Source organism: Protopterus annectens, chromosome 3.part1 (genome assembly GCF_019279795.1).
Source record: "Protopterus annectens isolate FY-2018-M chromosome 3.part1, PAN1.0, whole genome shotgun sequence".
NCBI classification, from domain to species: domain Eukaryota; kingdom Metazoa; phylum Chordata; order Ceratodontiformes; family Protopteridae; genus Protopterus; species Protopterus annectens.
Window position 1 is genome coordinate 1,083,129,112 of NC_056732.1, and position 20,884 is coordinate 1,083,149,995.

The window sequence follows — 20,884 nt, forward strand, 5'->3', positions numbered from 1 at the left end:
GGAAAACACTTTTTCTGGTTTCTATCACTTCAGCTAGACGTGCCTTGAGAACTTCAAGCACTATGTGTTCGTCCTCCTTACCTGGTGTTTCACAAGGACAAAGTTTCTCTGAGGACCAATCCATCTAAGTCTGCTCAGAGAACAATTTAAATCAAGCCATAGATCTCCCAGTTTTCTTTCCCAATCACAGCAACAAGGCAGAATGCAAGCTCCATCAACTGGATGTGCACAGACAATTGCGTTTTTTCCTCCATAGAAGTAAGGAACTAAGAAAGTCAGACCAGTTATTTCTTTCTTATGCTTTCAATAAACAAGGTCTTCCAGTTTCTAAGGTGACCTTATCCAGATGGTTATCTGATACTGTTGCCTTTATTGATCAGTTATGAAATAAAGAGCTACCAGCTAAACCAAAAGGTCATTCTACTAGAGCATTAGCCACCTCTGTAGCCTTTCAGTCTAGGCTGCCCATTGACTCAATCTGTGCAGCTGCCACTTGGACAAACCCTTATACTTTTATCTCTCATTGCAAGGTGGATATGGTCTCCCAAAGCAGAGCTTCATGTGGTTCTACTGTTCTGAAGAGTCTGTTCCAATGAGCCACCTGGGATTTTAGGTGCTAGGGACGCTGTCCCAAACAGCAAGAATGAAGGTGAGATGGACAACAACATAAAGAAGTTATGTACCTACCATAACATTCCATGTTAGTTGTCTTCATCTCGCCTTCCTTCTTGCGTCCCTCCCACCTTCCCCCTTCCTAGAGGATTGAGAGGATTTCTTTTTGTTTTCACTGGCTGAGTATCTTTTATTACTTCACATGCCAGGTATTTTATGACTATTTCCTTGTTTAGCTGTATTGGACAACCAGTTTTTAGGTAACTGGTTACTCTACTTATGTCTAGTGTGCGCTATCACAAACGAGATCTGGATAGCTGACGCTGGGCATTTTTAAGTGATTGCTTGATAATTGTGTGTGTTTTATCAGCTTAATGAGGATTGTTTTGGGAATTATTACATTTGTACTTTAGTTCTTTTTTGCTTGATTTAGTTTTAGTTACTAAATATTGACTTGGATCCATTTTTGCTGTCAGTGATTTCTGATTGGCTGGATGCATTTAATGTTTTATTTTATATTTTATTTTACCACATTTGTTTTTGTGGGGTTGATATAGATGGGCAGTATTTTTTGGAACTGTATGCTTGGATTTTGTGTATGCAGTGTGTAAAATTACATTAATAACACTGCAATGAATGTGAAATTAATTCCATGTTTAACATTTTCTTTTATTTTGTTCAGTTAAACTGATTATATTTTAGGGGTTCAGGGGATTATTTTATATGTGCAGTTTTTATTGAGTAATATAACCATGGCTGATTTAGGGCTGTTTTTAATACAGCTGATTGGGTACATTCTGCAGATAAACTGTTGATAACATCTTCAAACAATAGATCTTTTATCTATACAGTGTATTAGATGTGTTTTATCTGGAGCAAAACAATGAGGATAATTAATATGTTTGGTTTTATATATAAGCACGTGTGTAAGTATTTTGCAGTGTTCAGGTATGGAAACTGCAGGATTTACCCACATCGGAAGTATTTTAGTCATGAGGGTGAAACCTGAGTGCCTAAGCAAAGGAAAATACTAATAAAGCTTTATTACCCACACAAACATTATGTATTACTATTATGTAATGACATTGTTTGAGAAGAAAATTCTTAGCTTTTTAAAATAATGTCATTGCATTATGGAAGTTCATTTGCGTTACATTTCTTCTCATCAGCTTTAGCATCTGATGATGGTTTATAAATTCAGTACGCATGCATGTATCTGTGTATGTGCAGACATTTGCACTGTACCTCAGATTGAGTGTACTTGTCACAATTTTAATGGGAGTCACATTCCTAATGTATTTTGGGTGATTTTAATAGTTTTTTTTTATTTATATTTATTTTGCTTTACAGCATTACTTTGTGTGTTTGAAAGAGTGGATGATCTGATGTTGCCATTTTCATTTGCTCCTCAACGAATGGGTTCCGATTTGACCCTCAGATCCAACTTAGCCATCTTCTATAGATTCTGTGATCTGACCCTTGAGCTCCTCCCTTAACCATAATGCCTCTGACTACCACAATACCTCATATCTCATTTGCCACTCTTCAGGTTTGGACGGGATCATGATCTTTTGAGCTGTGTTTCTTTAGTGAGTATTTAATCAAAATAGTTAATCTTATTTTTTCTTATTCTCTTATTTAATAGACTTTTAACTGCTCTTTAGTACCCAGCACATCTGGGCACTTCTTGATGTATATGTGCAGTCTTTAATGTCAAAGCTCTAAGTGATAGGAGGAACAAATTGATTTTAAAAGGTCTCCTTCCACCCTCAGTTACTTCTGCAGGTTCTTCTTCTTCAGGGGCTCAAACCCCTTCTCAAAAATCGAAGGACCCCACGGAGCTCTGTAAGCACTCTCCTGTCCAGTCTCTTTACTCCACACCTCCTTTAGAGCCACCTAAAAAAAGTTTCTAATACCTTTGATCTGAAGTCTTCAGATCCAACACCAATGGCATTTGCCACTTCTCAGCCACATGCTCCTAGGTTTTCTCCAGAGCTGGTATCCCTGAGGTTAAGATACCCATTTTTACACAAAACCTCCCAAAAATTATTGAAGCCACTTTCCATTTTGTCATCCATTAGGTCATCCTTCTGTCTGATGCAGAGGTGAATAGGATGATGAGAAGGTTCCTCAGGACACAGATTCAGATGGAGATCTTGCCAGCTCTGTCTTCCATCGGATCCAAGAGCCTAAAACAATCATTTCATCCTGCTGTTACTCCTTCTCTGATCCAGCCTTCCATTTTGAAGCCTTCGGATCTGTGATTCCAGAGGGTCAAGTCGTCGGACCTGAAGATTCTTATTTCTTCCACTCTAGCAGTGTCCCTGATCTGTCCAGGTCCTACCCACCCCTGGAGCCTGATCTTTCTCTGAGCTGAAGCATCGGCATCTGTTCCAAAGGGCTTTGGTGCTTCACAACTCAGCTCCAACTCCTCCTTTGGAGCAGAGGCTCACAGAGGGCCTGGGATTGTTTACTTTGAGAGCAGATTGCCTTTGGTCTCTCCGAGTCCTTCTGCCTTCAAAGTGGTGGAGAGGATTTTTCTGTTACCTGAGAGTAGTCTCGACTCTTCCTCCATTGGATATATCCCTTGTTTCCCTTTTGGATCCTATGTCTTAGTCTGCTCATTCTACCCCTCAGCGGCAGCCAGCCCAAAAGAGCTTCCACCTAGTTCCCATCTCTTCCGATACCTCACTAGAGTATCCCACTAAGGAGGTCCTTTGGAAGAGGATGTGCAAAAGGAGGCACTTAGATTCGCTGTAGGAATCTCTCACTGAAGACACCGATTTTGATGAAGGCGAAGGGTTCCTCAGATCTCCACCTGAGGACATTTTGTTCTGAGACATCCTAGAGATCCTTAACCTGAAAGGTGGTTGGTCTTCCCAGACCCCAGGAAGAGTCAGGTTTCTTGGAAGCCTTTGAGTCTGGACCATGTTATGTTACCCCCCCCCCTAGCCCCCCCCCCCCACGGATGAGATTATAGACCTTGTTTCCTGCAAGGCATGGAAGGAACCAGACTTCATGGAACCAATCCCCAAATGCCCTGACAAAATTTTGGGTGCTCCTGCTGACAGACAGTACTAGATTAAAGGGATTCCTGTAGATGCCATAGTTGTTGCAGCAGCCATCAAAAAGGAGCTGGCTGAACAAATGAACAAAACTCCTCTGTCCACTCCCCTAACAGAGTGTGCAGGGCTTTGGGCAAGTTTGGGAAGCGAGTGTACATATCAGCAACATTTGCTCTGCATTCACTGAACTACTTGGCACATTTTACCAGATTAGAGAGGGACTTGATAAAGGAACTCTCTAATTCTGCCCCAGGGTCCATGTCCACAGAGGAAAATAAGTCATTTTTCTCACTACTGGCGACCCTACAATCAATTACAAACGTGTCCATGAGATTAATCTCACATACGGCTGAAGGTACCTCAGTGGTGGCTGGTTCAGGCATAACCATAAGGAGACTTGCCTGGATGCGATTGTGCAGTTTTGTAGAATCTTTCAAGGAGTCATTCATCAGTGCTCCTTTTGAAGGATCTTCCTTGTTTGGGCCCACCGTGAAAGAGACTCTTTCCCATAGTGAACAGGATGGAAAGACCTTGTCTGCCATCAAAATGTATTTCTCTAACCCACAGAGACCTTTCTGTAGAATTCAACATGGTGGGAAGAAGATGCGGTTCCAGAAGTCTCAAGGTCCTTTTCAAGAATCGTGTGTAGATTTCCCCCCCAGAGGCCATAGGGGGTAGCTACAATGATAGATGTCACCCACGTGGCAGAGGAGGTCCACAGAACCAAGTATCTTGAGAATCCTTTTAGGTCAGATCCTTTCAGTGCTCCTGAAAAGTTACCTGGCTGTCCCTCTCTGGAGGCAGTCAGGGGGCGCTTGCACCTAAATGCCTGGATAGCCATCACAAAAGATTCTTAGATGTAAAGGATCATATCCAGAGGATACTTTATTCCCTTTTCCCAACCCCCCCCCCCCACCAAATCAGAGGGAGCTCACAGCTCTAGAAATTCAAAAGTTGCCAAACAAAAAAAACATCCAAGATGTTCCGCAAGACCAAAGAGGATCTGAAATTCATTCAAGGTTCTTTTTACTGCCAAAGAAAACAGGGTGCTTGAGACCTATATTGGATCTCAGTTATCTAAATCAGTTTGTAAAGAATTCCAAATTCCTGATGGTCACGATTCAGTCCATTCTTCTTTTCCCTCAGAAATATGACAGGATGTGCTCAATTGATCTTCAAGATGTGCCCTATCATATCAAAATGATCAAGTGCTCTCTAAGGTATCTATGCTTCTGGCTGGGAGCCAGTCATTTTCAGTTCAGAGCCCTGCCTAAACTTCCTTTCCTCCTTCCCCGTCCATGTCTTTGGGATCAACTTGATGGAATTGCTGATAGGAATTCCTGTTTGAGCTGCTGATCCTTCAGCTTTCACTTTTCTGTCATAGCTTTGTTATTGTATTTTTTTAATAGTATTACATAAAATAGCAGCAAACTCAGTCTGAGGTATTGCAGTAGTCAGGGGCATTATGGATAAAGGAGGAGCTCTAGAGTCTGATCCTAGAATCTTTAAAAGATGGCCGAGTCGGGTCTGAACCCATTCGTTGAGGAATAATGAAAATGGACAACACAGATGGAACGTTGTGGTGAGTGCATAACTTCTTTTTTTCTTTAATTTGTAGCTGGTTGAGTTCCATTTCTAAGAATAGCAGCACTAAAAAAGTGCAGCTGCAATGTTTCTATAGCTACAGTTGCAGTAATATATTTGTTTTGCAGCCAGACATTTTCCCCACTGGTAATGTTCAATTTACAGCAGGCATATATTTGTGAATAACTAGTCAGTATTCATATTTTTAATAATGAACAATGAATGATGTTCATCTCTATTCGTATGTTTTTAATAATGACTTTTCATTGTATAAATTGTGTGTGCATGTATGTATGTGTCTGCATATATATAAAATAAACACACATTGTAGAGTACAACGCCCCTTTTGGTATGTACCTCACAAGACAGCTACAACAACTGGAAAGACCGCAGAAATACCTCACAAAGAGGATTACCGGCCTCAAACAGATGCCTTACGCAGACCGTCTCAGAAAACTCCAGCTTTACTCCGTCGCATATCGCCTACTCAGAGGTGGTCACTGCCTAACATACAAAGCTATGTCACACCCAGAGCTGTTGGACATGCTTCACTTAAAGAAATCCTAATCCCTCCGAGCTACATGCTCTAGGAACCTAAACCTTGTCACCACAATAAATAGAACATGCCGGAGGGATAGATTCCTGTCCCAGAGACTTCCCATACACCGGAATAAACTACCTATCTATATCAAACAAAGCTCCTCATTAGCACTCTTCAAGAAAAATCTTGATGATTGGATGGGAAATAGGAAATTCACCCCGGGGATCACCTCTGTGGCTCTGCTTGACAGTGGCACAGGAAAATAATTTTCTTTGGTGGCAAAAGCCAGGGTACCTTTTCGGCTGGGCTTGTATAGGCCTCAGAGCCGATAGCCTAGTACCTACCTATGAGCCTATGAACCTATACATATGACAGGTTATTATAATTACTGAAATAAAACCCACATCCCTTTCATCACTGGATCTGATGTTATCCATGTCTTCATTCATCACCACAGGGTTTTGGATCCGACATCGGATCTGAGAGCGCAGTATACAACAGACAGACCCAAAGTTCTGGCTCCCCATCTCCCATAATGCCCTGCTGCTGTCTAATCCCCAGATCTTGTTTGCCATGCTCCTAGTGCAGACGCGTTCCTCTGGCTAGTTAAGTAAAGACTTTTCAATCTTTTTTGTAATTTTTTGTTGTTTTGTAATGCTTTAGTGTAAATTAGTCTAGTTTGCTATTTTTATAGAGTAGATCCTCCCCTCCCATTAGTTAGTTAGTCTAGTTGTGTGTGTGTTTGTGTGTAACCTTTGGCATCATTTTTCTTCTGTTAGCCGTTAGGGATTTGTATATAGTTTTCATTGCGTTTGGTGAGAGTTTTAGTGAGTGTATCATTTAAGAAGTGCTCCTTGTGCAGTTGGAAAATGCCTTATTCTAATACGCATGAGTAGTATGTTTATTGCTTGGGCACTCCGCACCTGGAGATTGAGTGCGACCTTTGTGCCGAATTTAACCCCAGGGCTTTAGCGGAGCGCCTCAACAAGTTGCTCCTTGAGGGTCTGGTGCAAATGGGTCCTTTTGTTTCCCCCTCGAAGGCTTCCCCTTTTGACCAGAAGAGGAAGACCCCTTCTTCTGTGCCAGTTCCCACCAAGAAACTGTGGCTGTCGGATCCGAAGTCCCTGGATCCGATCCCAGCCCAGTCTTGCCTGGAAGCCAAGGTCTTTGGAGCTGAGAGTTGCGGAGCTTTCTGTCGGATCCAGGTCCTCTCTGGATTAGAGGCTCTCGGATCTGACCGCTGAGCCAAATACGTCTTCAGATCTGACAGGATTGTCAGATCCAATCATTATCTTGGAGGAGCCTGCAGTCCCTTCCACCTGTAAGCAGAGACCACTGTCAGCTTCAAGACATCGGATTCATTCCCCAGACCCTGGCAGTAGGTCAGGGAGGTCTCCTTCTAAGTCCACTCATGCCTCTTCCTCCTCTAGGTCCTCTAGGAGCATTCTGCCCTCAGACATGGACAGGATGATGATGAGTTTTCTCAAGACCCAGATGGTTTCTCCTGCCCATTCGGCCAGGGGAGCCTCTTCCCCACCAGCTTGTCATTCTCCACATCCAAGCAGTTTGAGTTTGGATTCCAGGGACCAAGAAGTTTGTGGCCAGATTTCGACAAGGCCGAGTATTCCTCCTTTCTCATTCTCGCCGGGGTCCCTGGCTTATTCAGTTCCTCCACAAGCAGAGTGGAGTGAGCCCTGTGCAGAAGCGGTCAGTGCCAGATTCCTGGGGGGGGGGTCTGGTGCCATCCTTTCTGACCGATCCCATCTTCTCGGCACTTCAGTTTTTGATAGCTCTGGACCGGTATGATTAGGGGTTCCGGGGCAGTTTCCGGATGCGCTCCTCCCCTCCAGGGACTTTGTCCTCAGACTTGGGGGACTGGCCCACTTCCAGCCCCTTGGAAGTCCAGGTGGTAGAGAGTCCTTCCCAGAGCCCCCAACAGAGGAGGTTCATCATAATAGAAAGTGAAAGAGGAGGCATTTGGACTCCCCTTGGGGAAGGAGATGGGTTCCCCAGACCTCCACCCAGTGTCTCCTTTGGAGGCATTCTTGAGCTCCTAAAACAAAAGGGTGGATGGTCTCCCCAATCCCCATCTTCAGAGGAGTCTGTATTTCTGAAGGCCTTCGGGACAGGCCCATCTACCTCCTGAGTGTCCCCCACTACTGATGAGATAGTGGATCTGATTGCCAGCAGGGCCTGGAAGGAACCAGACATGGTGGAGCCTGTTCCAAAGAGGGCCAGCAAATTCCTTACTCCACCTGCAGACCATTTATTCTGGAACAAGAATGTACCAGTTGATGCCATCATGGTTGCCATCGCCACAAAGAAGGAGCTAGCAGAGCAGAGGTCCACAGTCCATACCCTGAACAGGGATTCCCAAGCGATAGACCATTTTGAGAAGTGGGTGTACACCTCAGCTAACTTTGAACTGAGGGCGGCTAACTATTTGACACATTTTATCTGCCGCCAAAGTGATTTGGTTCAAGAGCTCTCCATCTCGCTTGCAGAGTTATTGCCGGTGGAGAACCTCAAGCAGGTGTTTCCCAAGCTTGCCACTTTGACCTCTCTGGTGAATTCCTTGATGAATCTAATCTCCAACGCTGTGGAGGCTACCTCTCGAGCTGCTGACAAAGGCATTACCTTGTGGCGTCATCCTGGCTACACTTGTACGTGTTCGTGGAATCCTTTATGGTGTTGTTTACTAATACTCCCTTTGATGGTTCCACTCTCTTTGGACCCTCCATGAAGGACACTTTGACTCACAGTGAGCAGGAAGGGAAGACTGTCTGCAGTAGGAATCAAGCTTTTGGCCCCCCAGATGTCCTTCTTGAAGACCCAGTGAGGAACCAGAAAGATGTGGGTCCATAAGGCGCAGTCTCCCTTTCAGGATGCTCCAGACACCTCCTGTTCCAGAGGTAGGGGGAAAGGTTTCAATAGACGATGAGACCCTCGTGGCGGGGGGGGGGGGTCTGCAAAATCAGGGTTCCAGGGGAACCTTTCTCTGAGCAGCCCTTTCAGCGCTCCTGAAGCATTGCCTGGCTGCTCTGCTCTGGAGGCAGTCAGGGGTCGAATTTCCCTACACCCACTAGCCTGAACAAAAATTACTTCCAATCAGTGGGTGTTAAATATTGTGTCTAGGGGCTATTTCATTCCCTTTTTGGAGCCCCACCCAGTGAGAAATTATCTCCCCAACTTTCCTCCCAGTCAGATGGAGTTGGCCCTCAAAGAAGTTCAACCGCTTCTTCTAAAAAGAGACGTCCAAGAGGTCCCAGCAGGACAAAGAGGATCCGGTACTTACTGTCCCTTCTTTTTAGTGCCAGAAAAAGCAAACTGGAGATCTACTTCCTATTTTGGATCTCAGTGAGTTCAGTCTTTCAGTCAAGAAGTCAAAGTTCTGGATTGTCACTGCTCAGGCCATTGTGCCCCTATTACGCAGGGATGATTGGATGTGTTTCTTAGTTCTCCAGGACACCTACTGTCACATCAAGATAGGCTTTCCAGGAGACATCTTCACTTCCAGCTAATGGCCAATCATTATCAGTTCAAGAGCCCTTTCCTTTGGTCTCACCATGCCCCCCCCCCTCAGTATCTTCTTTCCCTCTTCTGCCAGTGGGGTGTAACCGTTAACCTGGCAAAATCCAATCTCACCCAGTCTCAATGGTTGGAGTTCATAGGAGTTCAATTGGACTCAGTGTTGGAGATTGCAACTTTGCCTCTGTGCAGTATTCAGTTGATTCGGGAACAGGTCACTCAGATTTTGGACCTGCCTCGCCTCCCAGTTCTTTTAGTATTCAGGCTCTCAGTTCCATGGCCTCGGCCCTTCTACTTGTCCCTCTGGCCAGGTACCATATGTGGGTGTTGCAGTGGACCATAGCGGTCCAGTGATTGGCTCTTCTTCATCCTCTGTCTATGACCATAAAACTGATACCTGTGTACAGATGTCACCTCCAGTGGTGGCTTCAGTCACAGGATCTCACTTTAGGCAGGCCCTTTTCTCTTCCTCCGCCCATGACCAATGTGACACCAGATGCCTCCCTCCTGGGGTTGGAGGGCACTTTTGGAAGAAGGCAGTCCAAGGCACGTGGTCCCCAACAGAGACCAAGTTGCATATAAACATTCTAGAGATGAGGGCAGTTCTTCTATCATTGCAAGCCTTCCAGAAGTGCTTCCATTGAGGGATGATTTTAATCCAGACAGACAACATGCCAGTCGTCTGGTATGTCAACAAGCAAGGAGGAATGCACTCTTATCCATTGTGCATAGACGCCATGAGAGTGTGGGAATGGGCTATGTTCTCTAGCCGCTTCCTTATTGCAATGCACATACCTAGGTATTCCACTGTGTTGGCCGACAGGCTCAGCTGATCTGTCTCGAGTCCTCATGAGTGGTCTCTCAATCCTGCAGTGGCGAACCAGATTTTTAATTATTAGGGTCAGCTATGCTGTGACCTTTTTGCCTCCCTGATCAACCACAAATGCAGCATTCCAAGTGTCCAAGGGATGATCTAGTCCATGATTGGCCTCCGGGTCTCTTCTATGCTTACCCTCCTGTCCCTTTAATACCCAAGGTCCTGCAAAAAGCTCAATGCCTGAGGATATCTCTAATCCTCATTGCCCTTTCTGGCCTCATCAACCATGGTTCCCTTTCATCGGTTCTCATCTGAAGTATCTGCCATGGATACTAGATCCCTGTCAGGATCTGATTTCCAACCCGTCTGGGCTCCCTCTTCCAAACCTTCGGATCCTCCACCTAACCACTTGATTTCTCCAGTTCCAGTGATAATTAAACAGTCCAGGCAGGCATTCCCCATTAAATGCATCATTTTGGCCTCCCAAAAACCCTCTGCCAGGAAAGTATACAGCAGTAAATGGAAAAGGTTTTCCATCTGGGCCAGGAGCAGGAAGCTTGATCTTTTTTCTGCCTCAGTCCCAGAGATACTTTTGTTCTTGTCCTCCCTTTTCCAAGAGGGAGCAAATTTTTCTATTATTAAGCTTTGGTGGGGGGTGATTTCTAATTTTCAAGAGAGCTCCTAACCCACCTTTTCATCTAGGCTTTGTAAGGCATTTATGAAAGGGGTCTTCATTTTTTGTCCTCCAAATAAGGACCATTTGTCTCCTTGGGACCTCACGTTGGTTCTGCACTCTCTGACTAGGAGCCTTTTCGAGCCTGCAAGTTCCTGTGATCTCAGGTTTCTGTCTTGGAAGATGGCCTTTCTGGTTGCTATCACTTCAGTTGGGAGGGTTTCAGAATTGCGAGCTGTTTCCATTTCTCCTCCTTATATTACCTTTCACAAGGACAGGGTATGTCTGTGAACGAATCCCTCCTTCTTATCTAAGGTTGCTTCCATGTCAACCCTTAATCAATGCATTCCGCTGTTTTTCCCAACTACTCCAGCAGAGGGGAGTGTATCCACAGCTTTGGTTCTGCTTGCATAGGAATATGGATTTTTTGTAAGTCAGAGCAGCTTTTCCTGGCCTTCCAGTCTCTAAGGTCACTATTTCCAAATGGATTTCTAGCTGCGTCTCTGTGGTCTATAATCTGAACCACCTGGAGATTCCAGGTCATGTTAGAGCCCATTCTACCAGATCTGTGGCTCACTTCTTCAGCTTTTGTAGTAAGGCTTTCTATTGATATCTGTGCTGCTGCCACTTGGTCTAATCCTCACACCTTCATATCCCATTACAAATTGGATTTAATTTCTAGGGGTAGAGCTTCTTTTGGCGTACAGTGCTCTGGCATATCCTTCCCTGAGGCCTCCCAGGATGTGTGATAGCTTTGGACTCTGACCATTGGTGATGAGTGAAGACATGGATAACATCTGTACTTGCCATAACTTGGCATCTGTGTTATCCTATCTCTTCATTCATCACATTTCCTAACCGCCATCCCCCTCCTGGTTTACTAGTGGATGAAGCTGGAGTTCGGTTTCTTTCTCCCTTGGTAGGAATAGCTCAGGAGTATGGTAGCAAACTCGATCTGGGGATTAGAGAGCAGCAAGACATTATGGGAAATGGAGGACCCAGAGCCTTGGATCCATGCATTGTATATTGACGACTCGGATCCAAGACCCTGTGGTGATGGAAGAAGACATAGGATAACACAGATGCCAAGTTATGATAAGTACATAACTCTTTTTTTTCCCTTATTTCTTCATTGACCCAGATACTCCCAGGTTCCACGCTTCTCTGTTCTTACTCAGCAACCAACTATTTCCCCTGTGGATTATTTTGCATTCTTTCATAACACAAGTATAAGTACACACAATGTGTTAAATTAAAACAAACAAAAGACATATTACTCTGTACACATCCTTTAGCTTTCTGCATTAACTGACCTTTTTTTGTCATATGAGCACTATTTGGAAACCACCTGCATAGAGATAGCTAGTATTTTTAGGATAACACTTTAAAGGAAAAAATGTGGAAGAAATAAGGCAACTTCTTCCTTTCACAGTAATGCCTGCCTCCGTCCTTTTATTGGCACCTGGTGCAAAACCTTAATTATATTTCATCAGCCTTTTTTTTTTTTTAATTCTTATGCAGCGATATTTTTTCATTAACAGAGTTAATGTACAGAGTGATCTATATTGAGTGTCTATGTACTGGTGTATGGTCGGGCTGGATCCAAACTCAGGTCCACTAAATATTGATTATTCATTCACCCTTCATTACTGTAATGTGGACTGCATTTATATATCTTATAAGCACAGCGACAACTGAAATCGGTATTGGAGATAAAATAGGGGCAGTGTCTTCTGAGTTCTTCAAAGTGAATTGTCAACCTTGATGGTCCTAGCATTTTTTTCTGGTCTTTGTTAGGCTGTGTAGATAGCTTACTTATTTGATTGTAGGTAAGTAAATTGCATGGTGCATGTTCTAGCTTTGTGGACGTGGAAGATTGGAGTCCATCCACAGTTCCTTTCCCTAAATGCGTTTTTATCTTTTCCATGTACATTAAACTTGTAAGCTCCAAAGCCTTGAAGTATGTTATTTAAGGACCTGTTTTTTTTCTTTTTGAGTCTGAATATAAATGAAATTAATCTTTCCAGAAGGTCCTGGTACATAAAACTACATTGAGAAGCAGGATATTAAAAACATAGGAACTGTTATTTTTTTCCTTAATCATTTAATGGATACATTAGTAAAACAAGCAGTCAAGAGCAGAGAAGTAAATTCCTTAGATATAGGCCTCCCTCATAAAGTGAACCTATAACCTTCCATGAAAAATTAAATTCCAAATAAATGTACATTTGTATGACTTGCAAGTTAAGCAAGCTGTAACAGGAAGGAGATTAAATAAGCAAGATATTTCTCAGGCCCTCTTTGGTCAAACAAACAGCTCAGTTCTCATCCTTTAAAGTATATTGTGTAAAGATTAATCCGGATCAGTGCTTTTATTATTAAAAAGGAAAAAACAGCTTTAGAACCCCCAAAATCCTTGTTTTTCCTGTGTGACCATAAGAAGCTACTTAACCTAATGCAGTATTCAGCTGTATTGAGAGTAAAACAAGATGTACTGAAATAAATAATTAATTTCAACATTGAGTCATCCATACCAAATAAATGTTAACTGTAGTATATATTTTTTTTACAAAGAGGAAGTCTGGACAGAGCTTTTCAGCTGATTATACATATATTAAAATTGTTATCAATGTATGAGACTTTTTCACTTGTTTGGAGCAATAGAGATAGTTTTATATATAATTTTATATTTGAAACCTTCTTTACCCATGTTTATCCTATTACTGCAAGTGTTAGAGTAACATAGACAAACTTGTGAGGGTTTCATTATCCTTACATCAAACTGGTTCTATGTTACTCCACTGTAATGCCTTACACAAATCAGCCTTATAGTAGAGTAGATGCAAACCTATTGAATCCTGCCTCTTGACTTTACTGCCAATTTATAATTTAAATGCTGTTAAATCTGAAGACGTTTGTAGTGAACCTTTGGATCACACAGATAAATGACGTGAAGTTTATAAACTGTTTCCGTGTGTGTGTGTGTGTGTGTGTGTGTGTGTGTGTGTGTGTGTGTGTGTGTGTGTGTGTGTGTGTGTGTGTGTGTGTGTACACACACATGCGTGTACACACATGCACACACACACACACACACACACACACACACTATTAATCCTCAAGATGCTCAACATTTAAATCACTGTTGCAGTAGCCTAAACTGTTTGCCCAGACAGCTTTCAAAGCTTAAGAGCAACTTCCACATGCTCTAAGTGTCAAGAGCTCAAGGGAAACTGTAGTATAAAGACAGTTAATTGGCAGAAAACATCAGACTAACTTAAGTACTGTTCATCTGTAGGCCCCATGGAACTGTCAATTTTTCAGGGCTGGACAAATAAGTCCCTTTTGGGGAAAAAACTTTCACTAAAATTATTTTTTGAAGAAAACTTGTGTTTTCCGAATGTTTTTGGCATTGTCATTACATTTTAAGAAGAATTTATGTTTAAATGTTTATGTGAGCTTTTTTTCTTAAACAAAATAAATAAAAATAATAAAATTTCTACTTTTGACAGGATTTTCCTGCAGGGCATACCTCTCAACCTCTTAGCTCAAGAAATAATGACAAATGGTAGGGCAAAGGCCCAAAAATAGGGACAGATTTTATAACTTTGCTCTTATACACTTAAAAACTTGCTAGAATAGCATTTTTTTTCTATTGGCATGCATTTTCTAAGATATGAAGTCTGAAACTAAAATGTCTGTCATTAATTAGTGATTTCAGTCCTCATCAATTTCCCAGAAAATGAGGCAAAAATCTGGACAGTTGAAAGTTATAGAGTCATAGGAGGTTACTAGGCTAATATTCAGTAACTTCCTGTTTTCTTTAAAAGGGTAAGGCTAGCCAGTTTGATTTTACCCAATTTTCTCTTCCTAGGGGGAATATAAGGGTCACCAAGTACGGTTTTGATGATTTTTTGACTGCCTCTGTCCATAAAGGACATGGGCGCTGCCCCAGGAGTGAATTAGTGAATCTGAAGTTAACTTCATTTTATCTGCAACCTATGGGTATTTGGATCCATATAGGATCCGAGCCGGCAAAATATTTTCTAGCATCTGCTCTGAGCTCCTCCCCCTACCCATAATGCACCACCATCTCCTGCCTTCCCTCAGATCTCGTTTGCCGTGCCACAGTGAGCATTGTAGTCTCTTTGCTTTTACCTCAGGGAGAAGTAATTTGGGATTGTTCTTCCTATTTAGTGTGCCTGTGATCATTAATGTATCCTACCTCCCCCATTAATATAACGATTTGTTCGTCTGTTCAAAAAAAAAAAATTTTTTTGTCTTGTCAGTTGCTGCTAGGCCCATTTTCCCTCAGCGTGTGTGTGTGTTGTATTCTTTCTGTAGGGAGTGGCGTTTGGTTTTGGACTATGGCTGATCAGCCTAAATCAGTCTTCAAAAAATGTACAGAGTGTGGCCACAAGCTTTCACCGGCTGATGGTCACACTCTGTGCGTAATTTGTTTGGGAGTGCCCCATTTATCCACCCAGTGTGCTATCTGTGTGGGTTGTAACCCAAGAGCTCTCAGGGATCGAAAGGCCAAATTGGTTGCCAAGGGTCTTCTCCCTGCTTCTATGCTGGATTCTGCTTTGGCCTCGGTCTCCGGTACTCCCACCAAATTTCCCACCCAGACAGGGACTCAAACTCCCTGGTGCTGGGGCGGACAATCAAAAAGAAAAAGACAGACACAAGGACAGAGAAAGGCACAGGGAGGATAAAGAAAGTAGGGATAGGCCTTGCAAGAGATCCCCGGACAGGGAGCCTTTCCTTAGCCCTCCTAAGATTTTGAGGCCTGTTTCTCCATGACTCCGATCACCCCGTTTCCCACCAGAGCCGCTGGAATCTTCGGATCCGAGGCCTTCTGCACCCTTACTGCGCAGACCAGCCAGATCTGAGTTGGTTGTTTTTTAGCGATCGACTCGGAGCCTATCAGACTTAGACATGGACAAGATGATGCGGAGAGTTCTTCAGGCCCAAATACAGATGGGAGTCTTGCCAGGCCCCTCTCCCTCTGGAGGGGGGACCTCCATGCCCTTTTTCTGCCCCATCTCTCCTTCCCCGATCCGAGCGACTGCTTTGGGGTTTTTGGATCCGAGGCTGTTTGGAGCTGGTAGCTCAGCGCCGACGGTTCCTCCAACCTTAACTCTGGCTGTTACCTCGATTTCCTCGGATCTGGCTAGTTCGGATCCGGGTGACTGTCGGAGCCGTGGACAGGGAGTCGGACTTGAGGGAATGGATTCTTCTTTGGCTCCGGCTTGTTCGGATCCGAACCGTTCCCTTGGATCTCAGGCTACCCTTGCTTCGGCTCCAATGCCCGCTTCGGACCCAGGGAGGGCTTCTTCCTTGCTGGGTGCCAAGGAAGTAGAGGGCTTCTTCCTTGCTGGGTGCCAAGGAGGTACGCTCTCCATTGGCGTTCGAAGTGGTGGAGAGGGTTCTCTCCCAAGGATTAAGACCCCAGCCCATCTCATCGGATTCCACCCAGACCCCGCTGCATTTGGCATAGACTCCCTTCATCCTGTCTCAAGGACAGCCCATGTCAGAGGACCCCCAGGTTATTCCCTCTGCGGAACCCCCTGCGGCTCATGAGACCTCTTCGGAGTGTCCCACTGACGAGGGCAACCATAAGCGCAAGTGCAAAAGGAGGCATTTGGACTCCCCTGACTCCCTCACTCTGGACACAGACTCAGGAAGGAGAAGGTTCCCCCAGGTCACCTCCTGAAGATGTCTCCTTCGGAGACATCATGGAGATTCTCCGCCAGAGGGGAGGTTGGTCAGCCCCAAAACCTTCTACGGATGAGTCCGTGTTCCTGGAGGCCTTTGGGCATGGGCCCATCTACTTCCTGGGTGTCCCCGCCAGCTGATCCCTTGGTGGACCTTATCACCACGCGGGCATGGAAGGAGCCTGACACCATAGAGCCTGCCAGGCGGTCCTGCAGTCGGCCCGAATTCCAAAGTCTTGGTCCGGCGTCGGTTGCTGTCGCTTCTTCCCTGGCATCAGTGCGTCAGAGGTATATAAGAGGCATCCGACGCCATTTTCTTCAGTCTTTCTTGCCGCGCGGTGCCCGAAGCAGAAGCAGTTCGCAAGTGCCGGTCAGCTGACACCTGAGATTTTCGATTTGAATTTCAGTCCAAAGTCTTCAATAAAGCTAAGTACCCCGTTGGGGAACATTTTCTTGCCTCAGTCCGATGTCAGAAAAAGTTAACAATTGCATGTCTTGTGGGAAGCAAATACCTCATAAAGACTTCCATTCCTATTGTATTCCTTGCCTAGGCCCAGACCACGACATCACTAGTTGTCGGTTTTGCACTAGGTTTAATAAACGCACTATCAAACGCCGTTTTGACTTCGCACGGCATTACTTCAGTAGGAAATTCAATTATATCATGACGTCAGAGCAGCCGACGACCGCAATTCATAAAAAACGCAAGGATAAGGACAGGCAGCCTAGGAATAAGCCAGACCCAGAGGCCTCAGCTGGGCCTGTCACCGGTTCTCCGGTTTTCAGTGAGATGCCTACGCAGCCCCTGACTACCGCAGACCGACACAGCCATCTACCGACACTGGAGCAGATTTAGACACCGGTGCAGAAGAAACACCTTCTGTTCCAGAAGGTGTCTTCAGACCGACTATTCTCACCATTAAATCATATGCTAAGCTTAAAACTCCTTTAAAACCTAAGAAAACTGTTCATCAGTCTACAGGTCAAGGCCCCATGCCTAAGAAACAGATGCTTAAGATGGCTGAAGATTTAATTACCCTTATCAGGGGTTCCCATCCCCTCCAAGACCAAGACAAGAGGAGGATTATGCTTCCTCTGACCAGGTTTCTCTCTCCTCAGATTCTTCTGAGGAACAGGATTACACTTTTCCACCTTATGAGGATTCTGATGCTGAAGACTCTATTCCCTCAGCATCTTCACCTGAAGACTACTCCTTTGGGGAAACATTACATACCATGAGGGAACATTTCCACTGGGAATGCCAGGATTACTCAGATTCTAAGAAAAGGCTCCGAGAGTTCCTTTTATTACCCCAGCACAGACCTCTTGCTATCCCTCCTGTTTTAGATATTGTGGATGATGTCTACTTGGAGTCTAGTTTAAATCCAGACTCTCTACCTCCTGCTCCAGCCAAACCAGACAGATACTACAGAGTACCTGACTCACACAAATTCTTTTATAAAAGCCCTGTAGCTGACCCAGAAACCATATCCCAGGGTCCTAAGGGAGCAAAGGCTTTTATGGCTAAAAATCCTGTGCCCTCTGAAAGAGATTCCAGAGCCCTAGATAGATGGGGAAAGAAAATATACACCTCTGCAACTCTGGCTATGAGAGCATTAAATTGCCATTTTCACATGTTGAAATATCAACAATTCCTGATGTCTCAGTTAAAACAAAAAATGAGCACACACTCAGAACAGCCTGAATTCAAGGAAATGCAGGATCTGTAGCATGCAGCTGAACAGGTGGGCAAGCATACTTTACAATGTGGATTTGTTTCACTGGAAGCTTCTTGTAGAGCAGCTGTTACTGGCTCAGTCATTCGTAGACATGCTTGGTTAAAAGAGCAAACCCTCCCTGACCATGTTAAAGCAAAATTATTAGATGCACCTTTACAACAGGATGTATTATTTGGTGTCAAGTTTGGTTTCCCTTCCTTTGGTCTCATCTTCTAGCTCCTTCGTGGATTCTGGATCCCTGCCCAGATCTAATCTCTCATCCTTCGGGTGCCTGCCCTCCCAGCCTGGACAGCCTCAAGCTGACAGCTTGGTTGCTCCAGTTCCATTGATTGCCAGGACTCCCGGTCTTTCATCCCCTGTAAAATCTATACTAGTGACCTCTCTTAAAGCTTCCACTAGGAAAGTTTATTGCAGTAAATGGAAGCGTTTTTCCATTTGGGCCTCTCACAGGAACCTGGATCCTTTTACAGCTCCTGTTCCAGTGGTATTAGATTTTTTGACTAGTATCTTTCAGCAAGGAGCTAGCTTCTCCACGGTGAAAGTGCAGTTGGCAGCCATTTCTAATTTTCATGTTGGGGAAGATAACATCGCCTTAGCTTCTTCTAAGCTTTGTAAGGCTTTTCTTAAAGGCATTTTTCTTTTTCATCGTAAGGCTTTTCTTAAAGGCATTTTTCTTTTGCGTCCTCCTGTCAAAGATTCGGTGCCTCCTTGGGACCTTACCTCATTCTCCAGGCATTGGTGGCTCCCCCCTTTGAACCTGCTGCTTCAGTGGATCTAAAATTTTTGTCTTGGAAGACAGCCTTTCTAGTGGCCATTACATCAGCCAGGAGGGTTTCTGAGCTTCGGGCTTTGTCTGCCGTTCCTCCTTATTTGGTCTTCCATAAGGATAGGGTATCTCTCCTTACAAATCCTTCATTCTTACCCAAAGTGGCATCTGAATCAAACATAAACCAGTCTATTAATCTACCCGTTTTCTTTCCCAATTTCCAAAACAAGGGTGAATATAAACTTCACTTGTTAGATATTCATAGACAACTTAATTTCTATCTTCATAGAACAAAGTCATTCTGCAAGTTTTAGTGTTTTTATAGGGCTTTTATAGTAGTATTTTGAGAGTTTTTTGAATATATTAAAGTATAAAAATACTTCGAATATACTGAAGCATTTAAACATTCTAATGTTTTAACATTTTCAATTTGTTTAATTGTTTCCATGGTGATAGATTGAATTATTGCACCTGATGCATCATTGGTCTAATGGGTGACCTGTAATGCTTTTAAACTGGTTGTTTGTTCTGCTTTTTGAAGTCTGATGAAGCATCTTGTATAGATGTGAAAGCGCTTACTCATTTGATTAAAGCAGTGTTTTTCTAAAGAAACTGGTTGGCTTCGTTTGTCGTGGAGTACCTGCAGCTTTTTTCTACTTAACATTCTGCAAGTCCAACCAATTGTTCATTTCCTTTTTCCAAACCTTTTTTGGGAAAGGCTACTTCTAAGATTTCCTTAGCTAGCTGGATCACTCTTTGCATTTCGTATGTTTACAAAGCAAAAGGTTTATCTCCTCCTAGTGTAATTAAAGCTCACTCTACCATGTCCATGGTGACTTCTGCTGCCTTTTGGTCTAGGGTTTCTTTGGATGACATTTGGGCAGCAGCAACGTGGGCAAATCCACATACCTTCATTTCTCATTATAAATTAGACCTCATTTCCACAGGAAGAGCATCCTTTGGCTCTGCGGTGCTCAGGAATATCCTTCCATGAGGGCCTCCCAGGATTTAAGTAGCTGGGGACTGTCCCACAGGTTGCAGATAAAATAAAATTAACTACTTCAGATAAAAAAGTTATGTACTCTCCATAATATTCCATCTGAGTAGTTGTACTTCATTTTTCTGCAACCTTCCATCCCTCCGTCCCCATGACCTTATCATATCCATAAGTATGTTGGGTTTTTTTGGCTGAGTTGCTGATGTGTATAGTTGCAGCAAACTCAATCTGAGGGAAGGCAGGAGATGGTGGTGCATTATGGGTAGGGGGAGGAGCTCGGAGCTTGGAGCAGATGCTAGAAAATATTTTGCCGGCTCGGATCCGATATGGATCCGAATACCCACAGGTTGCAGAAAAATGAAGTATAACTACTCAGATGGAACGTTATGATGAGTACATAACTTTTTTTTTCTCATTTATTAGTCCAGATTGCACTTGAAGATGGTCAGGGAGGGGCTCTGCTTCATGTGAATAGGAAGCTTATTCCAGAGGAGGGGCAATCTCTGGGACACATCTGTCTGTCCTGCATGATCTCCTCATGTCAGAGACCAAGTTTAGATCTTTGGAGCAGGTAACCCTCATGCAGTTAGTTTTGCGAATATACAACATTTCCATCATGGCTGGGTCAGAGACTGCCTTGCAGGTCATGCACAACATCCCTCTGTAATTGGTAGGAAACTGAATGAAGAGATAGGGCCAGTCCACATATGACATGTTGGTTATACCCTTTATTTTTTCTTTGGTGAGAAGTCTCTGAGGAGGCTCCAACTGTTGCAGGTGCCTGGAGAGTTACATTCCAAAGAAAGCATTGTACACTATTATTGATCTGATGAGAGCCAAGTACAGTG

At 43.9% G+C, this 20,884-nt stretch overlaps 1 protein-coding gene across 1 annotated transcript in view; it reads left to right on the forward strand.

Moving 5' to 3' along the window:
• Positions 1 to 20,884, forward strand: part of STAU2 (staufen double-stranded RNA binding protein 2) — a 3,898,627-nt gene that overhangs the window by 1,025,601 nt on the left and 2,852,142 nt on the right. The gene's annotated exons all lie outside the window — the stretch shown is intronic.